The sequence below is a fragment of the Lepidochelys olivacea genome (genome assembly GCF_965140295.1).
Source record: "Lepidochelys olivacea isolate rLepOli2 genome assembly, chromosome: 1".
Lineage (NCBI taxonomy): Eukaryota > Metazoa > Chordata > Testudines > Cheloniidae > Lepidochelys > Lepidochelys olivacea.
The window spans coordinates 248277939-248295174 of record NC_140411.1 but is presented as its reverse complement, the minus strand read 5'-3'; positions in this window follow the sequence as shown (position 1 = coordinate 248295174).

Sequence of the window (17236 nt, the reverse complement as noted above, 5' to 3'; positions counted from 1 at the left end):
GGTTGCTGGCAAGTGGAGGAGGAACTGATATTTCAACCATCCTTTCAAAATAAAAGTCAGTCCCTAGCCAAAGCCCAGACATGAAAACCTCTAAACTTTGGATGGAGGTGGGGTGTCAAACTATCTGAACCTGTTTTGATGTTTCGCAAATCATTCAGAGATTTCTGATGAGCTAAATCAAAGCCCTGAACACCCCCAACGTAAAAGAGTTTTGAAAAACCAAACCCTTGATCTGTCTTTATAACAGTCAAACCAACCCCTCATCACAGGGCAACAGCAGATTTGAACCTACAACTGATCAGCAGCACTCTAGCACTTGAGGAAAGGATGAAATCTTTGCCCCAAAGAAGTCAATAGCAAAACTCCACTGCATGTATAACACATTGTGCAGTGGCTTACAAAAACACCACCAAACATTTTGAGGCTCAGAATTTTGTCTTGTTGAGGCCGGTTCTTCTGATCATATATTTCTCTGTAATTTTTTACATCTGTGCTTTGTGTGTCTGTGCTAGAGTTGAATCCTGCTAGGAGGTGTTAAGCATGCTCAGCTCCCACTGAAGTCTATGGGCCTATCTTGCTCTCTCTAAGTCAATGAGAGCTTTCCCGCTGATTTCAACAGAGGAGGATCTGACCAGATGGACGCTGAGAACACTCAGCGCTATCCACTGCTCAATATCTCACAAAAATGGATGTTTAGTAATTTTAATGTACTGATTTTAATGCTTTTCAGTTCACATTACTCAGCTAAAACTTAAAAAATGGTATATCGAAATGTTCTGTCCTTCCCCCCTCCCCATCTCCATCTCTCAGAAGAGAATGTCATTCAACCATCTGTCAGAAGAACACAGTGTTCCTGTTCCAACTCACAGTAGCCTGTAATAACATTTTTTCACCTGCCTGTAAAGTTCCCCCTAGCTTCTGAAACCCACAAAAATCAGCATTGCCCCCAGAACAGGATGCCCTGCTAATCTATGCACTAATCTATCCTGATTTTCTACCGCTTTGCACCTTGGATAGTCATCTACACCTGTGCAAAGTGGAGGTAAAATGCTATCAGATCGGAAGGGCAGCATGTCACACCCACTTCACACAGCTGTGAATGACTCAAGAGGCAAGGCAGTGGGAGCAGGGCCCATGTTGCTATTACCAATTTGTTTTATCTTTAAAAGGTTGTGGCCACAATTTTTAAAAACTTGTGCCTAAAGTTACACATCTACATCCATATTTAAGTAACTAAAAAGTGGCCTGATTTTCAAAAATGCTGAGCACCCCGAGGTCTCCTTTCAAACCAGTAGGAGTGGCTAGGGCCTTAGCCCTTTGGAAAGTCAGGCCATTGATTTAGGCTCCTAAATGTGAACTTAGTGAAGTTTAACTGTAGACACCATTTTTTAAAAAACTTGGCCTCAGTTTATTTCAGGGCTTTTCAGTTCCTTTTTACATTCATGTTTATTCACAGCTTTAAACTGATATGAATATACTGTACAGAACACTTCTGAATGAGCCCAGGAATGACTGATTCACACAGGACCAATGATGGCCAATTTGGCAGGATGTTAGCCTAGACAGCTTCCTAATGACCTCCTGTCCCACTACCTGGAGACATTAAATGCATCAGCAACACAGTGACCCTTTTTAAAAATCATCATCCATCGTGTTTTTAGCTTTGCTTTTTATTTAATAAGTTTGAGCCTTTTTTTAAAAAAAACCCTGCTAATTACAAACAATATCCCAAATCCTGATGCCAGCTTACATAGCGATATGGGGTGCATGACCCCCAACAGCTGCATTGACTTGCTACACAACGGACCATTGCTCCTTCTGCAGTTGGGAGGGCAGAATCTTATGCAAATGAGTAGAACTCCCTGAGCAACCACCTGCCACTTTTGCAGGTGTGCTAAGGCCTCTCACAATAGCAATTCCTGCACGCCTCGCATTTCTGGGGTGCGGGGACTGCTCAATCATGCTTCACACAGGTATCAGGATGCTAAAAGGAGAGCAGAGAGGAGGCAAGCCTCTGGCCCCCCTCTCGCTCTCTTTACACTGATTCATGGATATTCCAAGACAAGAGGATCAACTTGTAGGGCTCTGTGGCATGTGGGGGTGCAGCTGCATAGATCAGATTGCAGTATCAGGCCTATAGACAGTGAAAGGCTAGAACGCATACTGGAGTTGGCAGTGGGGTACTGCACTGATCTTCCTGGAACCCACAAGTGTGTTATGATTTTCCCTCTGTTCCAGGTGAGCAGGTTCTAGATAAATATAAAATCATTCTTTTTTTATTTCACTGAGGGGCAAAAGGTTAATTGAATTGCTTTCAACATTTCTTGTACTTCTTTTGGTGACCTCCCACCCAAGGATGACAGCAAGTATCTGACTTGCTGCCAGATTAAAGCTAATGCCACTGAAGATCACTGTCAGAGGAGCACACAGTCACCCACACAAATATATATACCCATTCAAGCATAGGGCCTGAGACAGTACCCCTAGAAGTGAATAGAAAGATTCTCACTGTCTCCAGTGAGACTTGGAGCAGGCCTATAGTGTACAACTATGTTTTTTATAAGGAATAAATGAGAAATGTTTTAAAAGTTGTTTTATTGTTCATTTATAGGAGTCCAAACCAAGCTCAGAGCCCCATTGCATAGTGCACTGCATAAGACATTTCCTGCTCCAAGGAGATTACAATCTAAATAGGCAAGACAGACATAGTATGTAAGAAAGGAATTGTCATTATTCACAATTTACGATTGGGAAAACTGAGGCATAGGGTGATCACATGACTAACCCAGGGTGACATAGGAAATTTGTGACAGAGCCAGGAATTGAACCCATATCTCCAAAGTCTTAATCAAGTGCCTTAACCACAAAACCATTCTCAGTCATTTTAACTTGCCCTCTTTCCATTTTCCCACTTATTAAATTGTTAAGAACCTTTAAAGCAAACTATCTGGTACTTCAGTTGCCAAAGTCATGGTGCCAAAGAGTGATACTGTTTGTTTGTGGATTTTCTCAGGCCAGATAGTTTATATCCACCTGTGCTTCATCACTGAAAACATGTTCACTGACTCTTTCCTGAGGTGAGAAATTCACTCATTTTCTCCAAGAAGGATACATCAAAGCATTGTTTTATTTCATTTTATTTCTTGCTTCCTTCCTTCCACTTTTATAGTCTTATTTCCTTATATTTATTGCCTCACAATTATGAAAGAAATAATAGGTAGGAGGTTCCTTTTAAGGAGCTTCTCCTGATGTCAAAACCCCTTGGTAAAGTCCCCTAAGTTCCCTCCTAGTGTATAAATTGGGAAAATTACTTGCAGATATCAAACCCTCATTTTAATGAGGACGTAACAGCGAGCCCTTCACATGTTCTTTCCCTCTAATGAAAGAAGAGTGTTTGTTATCACAGATGTCAGAAACAAAGTGGTAACCTGCTCTAACTTCCTCCTGTCCTATCACTATACAGTTCACTCCCATGAGGTACGTGTTTGGGTGGAAGGAAAAGCTATCACAAGTGAGATACCCCATTTACATCCTCCCTGCTGGGGCTTAAGCACAGGCCCTCAGGTGACTGAGAAGGTGTGAACATGTCAGGCTAAATATAGAACATAGCCTGGTGGTGGCCCTCTCTTTCAGGTCACTCATGTTCTGTTGGCTTTTACCAGCCCAGAATTCATGGTTAGAAATAGAAAAGTGAACTTAGTGCCGGTGAAAGATGCCAGCGTGACAGATCTGGTGACCAAAGCCTTCAATTCAGCCACAGCACAGAATGCGAAACACCAGGGCAAGCTTCTCCTATGCCTGTCCCCTTCCCCTAAAGCTTTTCTTCCCTTAACTATCACCTGGAGTGATCATTTTTAAGTTCAATGTCTGTGCACACATTCCATCCTCAGCCACAGTGAGGAGACTGCCAAAGCAGGGCCTCAGTCACTATTGCCTTGCGTAGCACGAAAGCAAGTCTAACTATGGGCTGAATGCTCCCTCACAGCAGAGCCCTGCAAGAAGATAGGGCGGTCAGGAAGTTGGTTGTGGTTCCCCCAGCCTGTGCCATTTGGTCTTGGCACAATTTAGAGAAGGTGAGGAGCTATTCTAACTTACCCCCATGATGCAAGGTTACCAAGTGACTTTAAATACATTTCCACCAGTGGAGGATAGCAATGGCACAGCTGCACTTTGACATGCCCATACCCCATACCTGCCCCTGCCCCATCCATAACATCAGGATTCAAAAAGTAATTTCTTGGTGTCTGTGAAAGGGTTTCATTCACTGCAAGTGTACCTCCTTGTGGCTGGGTTTAGGAATTCTCTTGCCCCATCTGGCGCCCCCCCTTCTTTTGATTGCTCATGCTGGTTCCTCTCTCAGGGACTCGCTCCTTCTTCATGACTCAGCCTCCAGCCAGGTCACTGTATAGTTCTCCCGACTTCTGGGATAACAAAGTCGCACACAGCCAGCTGTTTGAATGCCGTCTCAGGCAGTCTTCTGTTCCAACACCTAGCGACCTAGTTCTGCTCAGCCTCAGACTCTGGTGCTGTTTCCCTGGGCTCCTTCCTACACCATCTCGTTTCCTTACCTCTAAGTTTACTTCTGAAGCTTCTTCTGCTCCCATTAACTATTTCCCCCTTCTTGACCTCTTGTAAGACTGCCTCATTCAGGGCATGATCAGGCTTTACTCTGACCCTTGATCTCCTACTTTTCCCTGGCCAACTCCCTTTCCCTCTGGGGAGTAACTGCAGACCTCCTCCCTGCAGCCCCTTCCTGCTCTCACTTCCTGGCTTAATAATCTTAGCCCAGTTTCTCCCTAAACTGGGCTTCATCTGCCATAAGGCCCTATCAATGTGTGGTTCCTCTCTGGCCCCACCTTGAACACATTCATCCATTTAGGGCTTGTGTGGGGTGGACATCCCATCACAGTGCCTTAGCTGGTTCTTTCCTGGAACAAAAAGAGGAAAGGCTGTTCAAGAGCTGGCTTGAGAAATAACTGTAGTTGAGCCACAACTGAGTAAAGACCACAATATAAATGGAGTTTCTCCTCCTGAGGGCAGGAGTCATTCCAAAAATTAGCTCAGTGACATTACATTTAAAAAGTGGGGGTTAAAAGAATAATAATAAAAGAGTAAGCTAGTTAAAGACCCTCGAGTCAAAACAAGAAAAAAATAAGAACAAAATTTTAGACTCAAAATGGGGCATTTGAGTCAGAGAAGGCACGAATGCACCAGACAGAAAGGAATGAGAAAAGCAAGAAGAAGAAAAAAGTGCTTAGTTAAACAGCAAGGTTCAGAGCTTATTCGAGCCAAAGGAGTAACTTCCATGGAATGAAAATCCCTCCTAGTGAAGCCAAAAATAAGGAACATTAATTATGGTAAGAAATATGTCAGATGGAAATTAAGATGGCAAAGAAAGCAGTTGATGAGCAAATACAGAAAGATATTCTGTAAGCATATTAAAATCAGGAAGCCTACAAGAGAACTTGCAGAGATGCTGACTGATTTATTTGAATCTGTCTTCAGAACAGGATGTTGCAGTGATGTCTACACTGGGCCTATTCTTTTCAGGGAAACAAAGAAAACATAAAATTGTCATATTAGAATTGGATAGGAAATGGTTTTCCTGTCCTGTTCATATTTTTGAGTTTTTGAATTTTTTCTCAGCCCACATTGGGATGAAAGTCAAAAATTGGAAAAATATTTGTGAACCAAAAAAAAAAAAAGATTTTTTTCATTTTGGGTCAATAAAAACAGGATTTTTTCAATAATTTTGAAATGTTTCACTTTGATTTGCATCTTTTTCCTTGTTTAATATTTAGTTCCAGCCTACTTAGCTTAAATTTCAAAATGAAGGGTCATTTTGAACTGGAAAATGAGATTTATTGTCAAAATGAAACATTTCAACAAATTTCAAAAAAAAATTCTCAGTACTTTTTCAAGTGAGGAAATTTGTCTAACCCACGCCTCCTTTGCAAAAAGTTTCAGTTTTGACAAATTGGCACTTCTGATGAACAAATGATTTGTTGAAAAAATTCTAGCCAGCTCTCTCTCAGATATTCAAATGTTAAAAAAGAGAAAGAAACTGATAAACTAAATAGCACCATTGTCACAAAAACTAAATAGTTGTACATCCCAGAGTTTGGAAGGCATTTAAAAATGAAGTCACTGGGCTGATAAAAATATGCCCTCTCTCTCACTGGAGTCAGATACTCCGTAGAAGGACTGCAGGGCAGCAACCATTGTACCTGTGTTTAGGAAAGGCTAATTCTAGGAATTATAGATCAGAGAACCTAACTTCACTACCAGCTAAATTGATTGAAAAAAATAGTGAAAAATAGAATGATAAAACATCTACATGAAAACCAAATGAGAGAGACAAACCAGCACAGCTTTTATAAAAGAAAAATATGTCTCTCGTATCTGTTAGAATTGTTTGAACACATCAACAAGATCACAGATAAAGGAGAACTGGTTGATATAATTTGTTTGAACTTTCAAAAATCTTCAACAAAGTCCCTCCCAAGAAGGTGTTAAGGAAACTAAGAAGTCATGGGGTGAGAAGTAAAGTATCATCATGAATTAGAAACTGGTTAAGAGATGAAAACAAAGACTACACATGAATGGTCTATTTTCAATAGAGTAGAAGATTAACAATAGAGTGCCCCAAGGTTCTATACTAGCAACAATACTGTTTGTTTATTAATCATCTGGAAAAGTGGGAAAACAGTACAGTTACAAAATTTGCAGATACAATTATTTGGCTTAAACAAGAATAGAACAGACTGAGGAATTTTGGAGGGAACTAAACAAGCTAGGTGAATGGGCAGTTACAATAGCAAATTAAATGCCATGTGGTCTGGTGCAAGATAATGCATATTGGAAGGAATAATATGATATATTTCATACCTTACTGCATTCTAAATTACTTGGGACTACTCAGAAAAAAAAAAGACGTGGGCATTATTGTTGACAATTCATTTAAAAACTCTGCTAGAGGTACAACAATGGTCAAAAAGGCAAAAGAAAATAAATGTTAGGCTATTTAATGAATGGAATGGAGATTAATACTGAAAATATGATGTCATTAAATAAATCAATGTTATTCCCTCACCTGGAACACTGTGGTCACCATATCTCAAAAAAAAGGTATAGAGGAAATAGAGAGAAGTGATTAGAAACCTGGAAAAACTTCCATCTGAAGAGCGACTGGAAAGACTGGGACTGTTTAGTTGAGAAAGGAGAAAAAGAAAAGGAGACATGATAGAGATAAACTAAACAATGAATGGTACATCTAAGATCAGTCAGACTCTCCCATTTGCCCTTTCTCATAACACATGAGAATCTAACAACATCCGGAAACAACACATTTAAAATGGATTAAAAGTTTTGGTTTGGGTGTTTTGGTTGTTTTTTTTTTTACAGAACACATAATTGACTTGTTGAACTCATCATCACATGATATCACTAAGGCCAAGAGCTTAATGGGAGTCAAAACAGGATTAACTGCTAATATGGATAATGAGACTATCCAAAGTAACATTACAATGGATAAGAGTTTTTGTTTGGTTTGGGTTTTTTTAAGAAGGGATATGAACCCTCATGTTCCTAAGGAATAAATCAGCCAGTAACTGGTGGGTATTAAGAAGAAATTTCCCTTTTGGGCAAGTTACTGCATAATTGGCTACGGTGATGTTTCTTGCACCTCCCTCTGAAGGATCCAGTATTAGTCACTGTCACAGACAAGATACTGGACAAGATCAATCAGCAGTTTGATCTAGTGCTGTAATTCCTATGTTCCCTGACTGGACGACTGAAGACTTTTGATGAAGAAACTAATGAGTCATGAATTATAAATAATGCACTTCCAGTTAATTTTCCATGCTAAAAATTAATGAAACATTTGAGATGAATGCACATTTTTATGAATAAATCTTTGGTCACCCAATACTCACAAACAGTGAATAACAACTTTGCAAAGAGTGGAATGAACTTGCCACATTTATTCATTAAAATATTTGTGAAAAGTCTTTGATACATGACCATTTCTAATTCTAAGTGTTAGGTTGGCCTAATGAAAGGAATCAGCACCTATTCTCTGTATTATGTTCCCGTGGAAATTAACTGGCTAAATATAAGTTAGATGGGTTGGGAAAAAGGAACATTAGAAAACCTATCGTTAAGCTTGAGGGGAAAATTCATTAGTATCTAGATCTGAGGAATACACAGCTTCTGACTGGGCAGAGCTTTATTACTTTCAAGATGTGTTGTTTTTCATTCTTCACAAGCTAAAATAGATTCACTAAGATGAAGGGCCATAACCTCAGATGATGTAAGTCAGCATAGCTTCATTGAAGTCAAGGGAGTTATACACATTCAAGCCTGCTGAAGCTCGAACCCAAAGAAATTAGAGAACGGGGAGGTCTTTTTTTCTGAGTTTGTTTTTAACAAATCATTTTATTTTTTCTTTGTGTCACGGAGTGCTTTTCACAATAGTTCAAGACTAGCTAGACTTATTAGGGCATTGTATCTAACTCCCTGTCTGTGCAGGAATTTTATCCATCTGCAATTTTTCCATTGCTTTTCAAAAAGTTTGGTGCAAACTCTGAGAGGTGCTAGGAGTCTCAATTGCTCATCACCTTTTGTGCTCTAGTCACTATTAAAGATGTCTAATTGCTATCATTATTCGAGGTTTTCCATCCCACTAATCATGTCCATTATCACACTGAGTTTTCCCTTTAGTGGAAGCAAGCTCCCAAGAGCTGTTTAGTAAGTAGTTGTCAAAATCTCAGCATATCCTGATGAAGTTTCTTCAAGAAAATTTTACAATTTGCCTTTAGGCAAATTCTGAGCAAAAATCCATTGGCATAAATCAGGAGTAACTCCATTAAAATCAGTGGAGTTTCTCCTGATTTGCAGCAGTGGAGTGGAGTGTAATTAAGATCAGAATCTAGCCCACAGATCCAAATAAGTTGCTAGGTAGCAAGGATTCAGGACAGCATCTAGTCAAAAGAAAGACAGAGGGACAGATCCTCAGCTGGTGTGAGGCAATGTAACTCTATTACCTTGCTGAGGCTCTCGCCCTGAGTGATGATTTGGTTTATTTATCTTTATCATATTCTTGAAAATGAACATATGGCAGCACATGCCTTATTGGTACCACTGGATAGATATGTTTTATTAGCAAGTGAACTCTATAAAGTGCTTGATAGAAACAAGATGAAATTTAGTGAACCTTGACCCCGCCCCCTTTGGTCTTAAAATCATGCTACTGATGGAGATAACAGTGATAGTGATGTGAGGAGAGGCATCTGTTTGGAGCCAATGCTGATCTGCAACATTGTCTGCATGGGACACAAGCAGTGTTAGGCACAAACAAAGATACAGCACTGAAGGTAACACTGCAAAGCTTGTCTGCCAGCAACAACTTCTTACACCCACTAAATAAGATCTTTAAACCTGACAAAGGAGAATAGATGGCAGAGACCCTGGGAAAAGGTCTCAGTCTTTTAATCCAACTCTTCAGGCTAGCTTCATCTCTTAATTCTGATGGCTTGTGTCAGTGGAACTGGTGCTGGAAAGCAGGAGTACAATGACACAAACCATCTATCACCTTCATTCTGCTGGGAATCCAGAGCTAAATGGTGCAGCCCAAAAGCACACATGGTTTGTCTGGGAAGTGGTGGGGTTAGGACAGCCAGGTAGCTGATTAATTACATCTCCTGAGCACCTCCCATCTGGGAAATGGTATGCAGGCCTAGACAGAACTGTAAATTGCCTTTACCAGACAGATAAGATTTCTTGGGGAGGATGGAGAAATACTTAGTGGTTTAATTCCCCTTAGGTACAGCTGTTTCCATAGGTGTGGAGGAGATGAGGAAATTTGCAACTTTGTGCCCAGGGGAGTGAATCTGCCTCTTCTCTTATTTTTCACTAGGGTTTGAAAACACCACCATCTGATTTTAGTATTTAATACTACAAGCATTTGAAAAACAACAGCTTTGCCCTTCAATAGGCGGATCTAGGCTTGAATGATGCCCTTTGACCTTCCTTAGCTTATTACTGTTACCCACCAATGCTGACACACGTGCACCATCTACAAAGCATACATGATAAGGCCAACGTTTTCAAAAGCCTTCCGTAATTGTATGTGCCTCAGCACCTTTGAGAATTAGGCCCATAGTATCAAGTTGGGAAGAAAACAATGAGGCTTCCAAAGTTAGTGAATACAAGGCTAATATAGACCCCCTCCACCAGCTCCAATTACTGCTCCTTGAGAGTTGTACAATCTGTTTAGAATTTGATGCCTTAACCTCCAAGATTATACAGTGAGATCAGCTGGGTATTTAGAGTATTCACTGAAGAGGAAAGAACTAATTGGAAACAGACAACAGATGGAGACAAACCTACCTTGTTTTGTTTGCTTGCCCTTTTCCCCTTGGACTACAGAGATATCAGGCAACGGTCTCTAATGTCTCCTGGCTTATCTTCATGCCACGCAGATTCAATGCTCTCCCTTTTTGTAATGGTGAATAATGCATAGCAGAAGTTTTGAATCAGAAAACTTGGGATTATAGAAAACTTTACAAAAGATGACCAAATAAACCTTGCAGTTCTCTACACTCATGTTTTTTTCTGACATGCTTTGAGTGTTCTACCCATATTTGGGCCTGGGCAGAGCTGGGGCAGAGGGGGCAAGATGTAAATGAGAAGGGATAGGTATTGATTGGGAAGGGATTCATCGATAATGAAGGGATAGGTATTGACTGGGATTCTAAGAACACTTAGTGCTTGATATTGTTTTCATCTTCAAATCTCTTTATAAGCATTAATCAATCATTATAATGCACCCATCCCGCGAGGTATGTGTTTATGTATTATTAACCCCACTTTAGCTGGGGAAACTGAGGCAAAGAAGCTAAGTGTACCATGTGAGTCTCTGTCAGAGCCAGGACTGGAACTGGCTTGCCGTCCTGTACTCAGACCACCTGACTGCTACGTCCGCTGCTATACTGCAATGGCAGATACAAATATTAAAGTGGTCTACAGAATCCTGTGGAGGGTGGGTGGGAAGACCTGAAAGGGGGGAGGAGGACAGCCAAAGGCCTAGCTCTGGAAGTAAGACAAAGAAATCGTGCAGCATGAGCAACAGCTCAAGGAACAGCTGTGAGACCGAGCAGAAAAGACCCAGTAGAGAATGCTCGGAACCTCTTACTATTGGTAAATCCATAGAACTAGGTATTTAAAGCTTTTGGTTTCTTTCTGGATCAGGTTCAACACATGCAGTTAGCTGGGGAACCCAGATATGACTTTCCCCTTCCCTTGTGGGGACCAGCCCCTTCTAAGGGAGGAGGGGAAATTGACTTTTTTCCCCCCATCTTCTCCCATTTTCCCCAAGACATAACCATACCCTGCCAAATGTTCACCAAAGGCTCACATCGGGGGGAGTTGTTAGTTTACATGGCTACACATCCCATAGAGATTGAGAAGACACCTCCTTCCTTTCGCCGAGCACTTAAGTTCAGTTTCACCCGCGCATTCCTCTCACCCACCCAATTTACGCATCCCATCTGAGGCGCCTTGCCTCCTGAGGAAACAGGCACGCTGTGAACTTACAATGCCTGTGGTAGCTTCATTCTCAACACACCGCTAGGTGCCCGTCTCATCTACAGCCTACTTCGGGAGGTCAGCTCCTGGAGCGGATTTGACCACAGCCCGCTTCCCACTCCCCAGCAGTGTTCCCCTGGCCTTTCTCAGGCACTAGAGGGCGCTGCCAGTTGAGACTCTACAATTGAGAGCAAACTCCCTTCAGATTCGGTTTCACCTAACTTGAACTCGCTTGCAAAGTGGAGTGCCCCAAGGGTCGGTCCTGGGGCCAGTTTTGCTCAATATCTTCATAAATGATCTGGAGGATGGTGTGGATTGCACCCTCAGCAAGTTTGCAGATGACACTAAACTGGGAGGAGAGGTAGAAACGCTGGAAGGTAGGGATAGGATACAGAGGGACCTAGACAAATTGGAGAATTGGGCCAAAAGAAATCTGATGAGGTTCAACAAGGACAAGTACAAAGTCCTGAACTTAGGATGGAAGAATCCCATGCACCGCTACAGACTAGGGACCAAATGGCTCGGCAGCAGTTCTGCAGAAAAGGACCTAGGGTTGACAGTGGACGAGAAGCTGGATATGAGTCAGCAGTGTGCCCTTGTTGCCAAGAAGGCCAATGGCATTTTGGGATGTATAAGTAGGGGCACTGCCAGCAGATAGAGCGATGTGATCGTTCCCCTCTATTCGACATTGGTGAGGCCTCATCTGGAGTACTGTGTCCAGTTTTGGGCCCCACACTACAAGAAGGATGTGGAAAAATTGGAAAGAGTACAGCGGAGGGCAACAAAAATGGTTAGGGGACTGGAACACATGACTTATGAGGAGAGGCTGAGGGAAGTGGGGATGTTTAGTCTACAGAAGAGAAGAATGAGGGGGGATTTGATAGCTGCTTTCAACTACCTGAAAGGGGGTTCCAAAGAGGATGGATCTCGACTGTTCTCAGTGGTAGCAGATGACAGAACAAGGAGTAATGGTCTCAAGTTGCAGTGGGGGAGGTTTAGGTTGGATATTAGAAAAAAAACTTTTTCACTAGGAAGGTGGTGAAACACTGGAATGAGTTACCTAGGGAGGTGGTGAGATCTCCTTCCTTAGAAGTTTTTAAGGTCAGGCTTGACAAAGTCCTGGCTGGGATGATTTAGTTGGGGGTTGGTCCTGCTTTGAGCAGGGGGTTGGACTAGATGACCTCCTGAGGTCCCTTCCAACCCTGATATTCTATGATTCTAGGTCTAGATTTCGTTGGGGGGGGGGGGGAGGAGGCTCTGTTTCATTGCGAGGGAGCTTGCCCTGTTTCCATAGCAATACGGCACAGGAAACAGCACCAAGAAAGCGCAGGATGTATGTAGGTCATAATATCAGTGAAGATAAGAAAGTTGGGGCAACTGTCTGGGATTCTATCAGACACCTGTTTAAAGAGAATATAAACGGCAAGCTCGAAACAGGCGGAATGATTCAGACACATTGAGCAAATAGAGACCCACAAAGGGCACGTGGAGATCCAGACCTGGGGGGGGGGGGTAGGGGGACGGGAAGTGGGGGGTGGGGTGGGGAGGGATGAACAGCAGCGGCTAAAAATGTCCATAGTTCTTAGAGATTCGTTGTCACACAATGAGACGCCTTCGCTTATCTCCCTTCCCGTATAATGGTGCAACACACGCACTGGTACCTAAACTGGACTCTCGTGCAGGCAACACTTTCCGTTTAGGAAGGTAGCTCTCAATCTGTGCAGAGCAGCGAAGGTAAAATGTCTTGGGGAAACAGCCTTTGATCAGGCCTGTGCCATTGACCCGGCGGGAGCGGTGAACCGACGGGTGTTTGAGCCCCTCCCACCTTTCTCCCAAGTAGTGCAATAAACAGGAAACGGGGCGTCCCAAACTGAAATCGAACCTATCTGGGGTGCTAACAGAGCAGCCTGGCTGCTGACTGCAATGCAGAACTTACAGGTAGGTCTCCGGCAGGGTGGAAGGGGCCAGCTTTCCTGCACCTGAGATTGCCCCTTGGCCCAGCCCAGAGCATGTTTTCGTGATCCAACGTGAAAGTACATACTGCTGTTAAAGCACAAACTGCAAACAAGAGGGTTAAGAGACGGTGCGGGGGGGAGCTGAGCCAAACATAACAAAGAGTTGCCTAAATAAGAGAGGAAAGCATTCTTTGATCAGCATTACAAGGTTTAAACATGTGTCATCGGAGTGGTTTGTGTCAGAAACCACAAGACTGAGGGCTGGCGTGCGTTTAGGCAGGGAACACTCAGCTACAATTACAGGCTTTGTAATGCCATAAAAGCGTACGGCGTGCCTACTTTTGAGATCAAATGTTAACCTCCCCCTCCAGCTGCAAGTACAGAATGTCAGTCAGAGGGGAAGCCCCCTGGCCACTGCATTTCAGAGCAGAGATGGGGGACAGCTTCCGCGGGAGAAGGCTGAAATAGGGACATGCTTTCTGCTTCTCTCTGCAAAACCACCCCTCACTGGCAAGCCATAGTAAGGAGGGAGTCCTAGTGCGAAGAGATTGCCGACAGGGAAAAACTCCCCCAGTCGACAAAGAGAACTCCATTCCCAGAATCGAACCTGATCAGAGGAAGTCATAGAGGAAGGGTGGGAGGGGAGGAAACCTACTTAGAGATAGCCGGAAGGGGAGATATATTATTTATGACCTTATTCCTCTATATAATTTGCTGAATTAGGGCCTGATCCAAAGCCCACTGAAATAAATGGAAAAACTCCCACTGGCTTCAGTGAGTGTTGGATCAGACCCTTATAAAATAATCCTGCCGCCCTCTCTAGGTGAGACACTTTAATCCCCCTGGTGCTGGTTCTCATGCCACAATAAATGGGTGTACTATGATATGACACGGACACAATCCCTCCCTTGCAAGACAGAGAGCATCTAGCGATCTGTCAAAAGATTACTATGTCCCGATGGAACCTGCTCTTTGGTCTTCTGTACAAATTCACACACACAGGGAAGTCGGACCTTGTCAGTTACATAATAGCTGTCTCATTAATATCAGGCTCTTTTAAAGTCTTTAATTTGCTTGAACAGCAAAGGGAGGAGGAAGGGAGGCCAGAGAGAGAGAGAGAGAGAGAGATTTGTGGTGGCTGTAGGAGGGCAAGCAATATAGGCCAGGACAATATGCCCCCAAACTAAGAATTTTAGCATGCCTCTTTTGCACCTCCTTGTGACCTGTGCAATAGTCCCACAGGCTCTGGGAGGGGAGGGGGAGCAATTCGACTACAGTGGAATGCTGTTTAAATTGGTTTTGAATCTGTGTGTCTGATTTACAGGAGCCATATGCGGCTAGTTCCCCTTTAAACTTGTAAAGTGTGAGCTCTACCGTTTGATTTCTTTTTCAGGGTTGTCCCATCATACCTCTAGCGGTAACAACACCCCTACCCACTTGGTGTAGTTTTCTTTATGGGAAGTATCTCGGAGGGAACTGACTTTTCGGTGCCTGCAGAAAAGCATGGGTGGTGCAGCAGGCAAAAATATAAATAGAGCTGTTTTCATGTAGCAGGGATTTCCTATTGCGGCAGCCCGGGCTCACAGACACACCCCCAGTGCAGCAGCCTCATCGTAGGGCTGCTACAGCATTTGCTCAACTGGGCTTTATGACGAAGATGAGCCAGGGGGACTTGATGACGGGCATAAAAGGAGAAACCGAGGAATCTTTACAACACTGGCGGAGTCTCTCTCTCTCTCTGGGTTGGGGAAGAAATGGGCAACTACCTGATTGATGAGCCAGAGAGACAAACAGAACCTCGGGAACCAAAAGCTGTTGTTTCAGAGGTGGATTTTCCCCCAAAATTCCGGGTCTGAGCCCTTACTCCCTTGTGATACGCATATATCTCCAGATACTGTTTTAGTCACAATAAACACAGCGTGGCATGGTAAGAGACAGCCTATTTGGAACATAGGGGCGAAATCTTGCTAACCAAACTCTAACCCATTGAAATCAATGGGATCAGTCCCCTACGGTTGAGAGAGCAGGATCCGGCCCCAGAGCATTCATCCTCACCATTTTGGTGGCTTCTAACACTCCTCATACAAAAAACAATCCGAAGCGTGCATATGCTTGTGAGTGGAGCAGTGAAATGCAACTAGGTAATGTTCAGATGGGAATGGAAAGTGCCTATGAATGACAATATTATGACGGGTGTGACTTCAGACTCCGCATGTATACACTCTGCGTTACAACTGTGCCATTAGGGTGTTCTCCCCCCACCCCCGCTGTGTAGATTCCCACCCCAATCCTGCCTTTGATGTGACCCATCACAGTATCCGAGACAAAGAGGCACATTTAGAACGCGGAGATTCGGGGCCTGATCCTCAGCTGAGATAAATCGTCATCACCCCATCGACTTCAATGGATGTCCCTCGATTTACACCAGCTGAGGAGCTGTAATCCTCATTACTTCTGGCGGGTCGCCCCTGTGGTTTGGGATCCCACCTACCGTTTCCCGCAATCACATCTTCGCCTCTCGGACCTGCCTCCCTCCCTCCATCTCACTCTCTCCCTTTCACTTTTACAACCATTACTTGAGCCCTTCGGTCTCCCCACTGATATGAAAGTTTCAAAGATAACATCTGCTTCAAACAACCTGCTTGTCAACAGCTCCAAGCGCCCGACTCTTCCTCTCCCCCGGGCCAGCTCTTGGGGACATTTAGACAGAGCTGTAGGCGCAAGTCGCTACTTCGGGCACAACAAAGGGAAACTAAGGGCGGCAGCAGCAGCGCTCACCGAGGCTAGGTCATCAATTAACTGGACCATCGTCTGCCCACCCCCAACGCGTGGGTTTTTAAAAGTCCTCCCGTCCTGAGCGTTCCGGTGATCACAGCTGTAGGTGAGCCCGCGAGGTAACAGACTGTCTCTAAGGCTTATCACGGTTTGTACCCCCGCATTTTCCGAACCCCGGTTTGAGGCAAGGGCCTGTCGGGGGAATCACCTCTTCTCCCCACCCGCTGCCCTCCCAGTGCCTGACAAATATTTGCTACCTTCTTTTAACCAGCATCGGTAAATACAGTGTCCTGCGGTGTGAAAACAAAATCCCTTTGATGGGCGAGGGCAGGCGGGATCGTTCCCTAGCAGGTAACATCTCTCAGAAGTGGCGAAATAAACATGCCACGTCTGTAGGCGGGAGTGACACAGAGCCCAGAAAATGCCACGCTCCGCTGGAATGCAGCAGTTACATAAAAACGCCGTGGATACTTCTTAAAACATGCGAGGGAGTCTGCAATCAGGGTCCCGCGCCCCTCTTTCACCGCTATCTCATTGGAGCCTTGTTTCTAGGGTTATTACTATAATGGTCATTCAGAACAGACCGCTGTCTGGTTGATGCAATTGCTTTCCGTCCTCCCTCTAGCTACTACCCCCTTGGCGCCCTCCCCACGCCCGATCCATTTAGCAAAAGTTTCCTTTTGCCAGGACAGATTTTCTACTGGAAAACAAAATGCAAGGCTCGATTATTAATTATTATTTAAAAAAAGATCCTCGCGCGGGCTTTCTTACAACAGCCGCAGCTGAATTCCAAGTCAGCCCAGCGAGGCTACAGGAAATAAAGACAAGACCAAGTGACAGCCAACGCAAAGGTATCCTTACCTGTAATGCAGTCACGAGAAGTTGCATCCTCCCCCGCTGCCGGCGATTTGCTGGAAAGG